The sequence below is a fragment of the Pteropus vampyrus genome, unplaced genomic scaffold (assembly GCF_000151845.1).
Source record: "Pteropus vampyrus isolate Shadow unplaced genomic scaffold, Pvam_2.0 Scaffold153, whole genome shotgun sequence".
Taxonomy (NCBI): Eukaryota; Metazoa; Chordata; class Mammalia; order Chiroptera; family Pteropodidae; genus Pteropus; species Pteropus vampyrus.
The window spans coordinates 2498317-2500733 of record NW_011888934.1 but is presented as its reverse complement, the minus strand read 5'-3'; positions in this window follow the sequence as shown (position 1 = coordinate 2500733).

Here is a 2417-nt window from a genome sequence, read left to right as displayed (position 1 = left end):
CCTCTGTGGAGAAAAATCAAAGTTATAATAACACTAGCAAAGATTTTTATTCATTTCATTCCATTCCTAATAGCTACTGGAAATCATCAACTCTACAATAAATTTTCCATAACTTCTTATTCCTCTCAAGTGAATCACCTCAGGATGATTTGTAAAGAGGTGTTTTTGGCTACCACGTATTATCCAACAAAAGTAGTCCAAAACACTGCTGGAGCTATCCACTGATATTCCATAAATAATCTAACACTAGTTTAGATTCCACTTAAGTTTTCAAGTTGAGGTCACTTAGAAATAATAAACAAAATGAAATAATCTGTACTTTTCCAAAGAGAGTGGGGGTAATTTCAGATTTATTTCTAGCATTATTTTTAACCCAGCCTCTAACACTGGTGTAAAATATCTTCACAAAGAGATAATAAATATTTTAAGGTCCTGTATCCAAAGGTAAATATTTCATAAAATCACTTCCACTGATTTGTCTGGATAGATATCTTATTAGTGCAAACATCAAGTTATGTTGTAAGTGATAGTTTGATTCTTCATTTAATAGAGTTAAATATACATTCTACCCCCATTGACTACTGAGACAACATACGAACCAGTCAGAATCACCAAGCTGTTCAAAATAAGATCATACAAGCAGATTCATCCTAAATTGGACATAAAATTATTAAATTTTAGGAATATTGGATACTGCTACAGTGTCCTTTTGGAATGAGTGTATACGGCACAGATCAAAACATACATTGGTGGCCATTTTGTTTTTAGAATTTTGATTTTCAACTCAATTGATTTATTCACATTATACAAGTTTTGATGTCCTAAGGAAGCAGATAATAATCATTCAAGTACTAAATAATATTCCTTAATAAGCACTTGGCATTTGTGTTTCTAAATATGTGTATATAAATGTTCGCCCTTTCAAGGAAAATCTAAGATTCTTTTTAAAAAGTTTAGACTCTGATTTTTAAGTATAGAAAGTTTTTTTTCATTCCTAAGGAGAGTAAAATAAAGGCATCCTATTTAATTGTGTAGTCTTAAAATAGTCTGATATAGTGTACTGACAATACAGAAATATTGATCTCTCTCTTTTGAACCTTCTTGGGTAAAAAAGAAAGAAATTCAAATACGTCCTATAGGCTGGGCCAAAGTTGAAACTAAAGAGCCTATAAAAATTGATGTCTTATTTTTATGAAAGTTTAGACCATACAGAAGCAAAAATTATGTAGCTATCAATTGATAGACTCTTGAATTAGAAGTGTTACCCCATCTTTCTTTAATATATGATAAATCTGAGGTCTTAAAACAAGGTACTTCTGCTAGGACCTTGGCAGAGCAACATGAATAAGTGAATTTAAGGTATTTTCCACTAACTTCTATTAGATTTTGGTTGGTTATATTATAACCATTAGCTTCAGTTTTCCTGCACTTGTAAAATGATGAAAAATGAAGAAAATCGAGGCTAACCAGTATTAAATAACCTCTTCCTTAGTGCCATTTAAATATAACTTAAGTGTTAAATAAGCAACTCACTATACAATAAACTTTAAAACTGTATTGTTGATATCTATGTTTTAAGCATGAACATTATGAAAACTGAGTGATGCATTATTTTCTCTCTAGATTCTCAGAATATCCAACTGTATACTCATCATCTCCATGCAGATGTCCTGAAAGATGCTCAACCACAATATGAACTAAAAAGAACATTTTAACGGACAACACAGCTCCCATCCATGTAACCCAAATCTCAATAAAAGATATTACTAGTTCTCAATTTCTCAAGCCAGAAACTATAGTAAAGCGATATTGGATTGACCTCCTGAATATTTCTAAAACTGATACAAATTTTCTCTTCAAAGCCATTATCTGTCTACCTCAACTGTATTCTTACTTGAATTACTATCTTAACCACTAAGAGCTCTTCCTCTTCCCAGATTTGCCCATTTTAATCCCTTCTATAAACTATAGCCTATATGAACTTTTAAAACACAAATTTGATTATTTCACTGGCCTGCTTGAAATGTGAAAAGAGGTCTACATTTCCCTTAGATAATATCCACACTCCTTAATAGTAACATATTGTTATGGACTTGATGTTTATGCCCTACCCCGTCCTCCACAAATCTTATATGAAGCCCTAACCCCCAATGTTAAAGTATTAAGAAGAAGGGCCTTAGGGAGGTAATTAGGTTTAGCTTAAGTCATAAGGATGGAGCCTCCATGATAGAATTAGTACCTTAGAAGAAGTAGAAGAAGAAGAGACACCAAGCTTCCTCTCTCTGCCTTGTGAGGACACAGAGAGAAGTGGCAGTTTTTCTCCAAATCACAGGAAACCAAATGTGTTGGCACTTTGATATTGGTAGATTTCCTAGCCTCCAGAACTATGAGAAATAAATGTCTATTGTTTAGGCCAC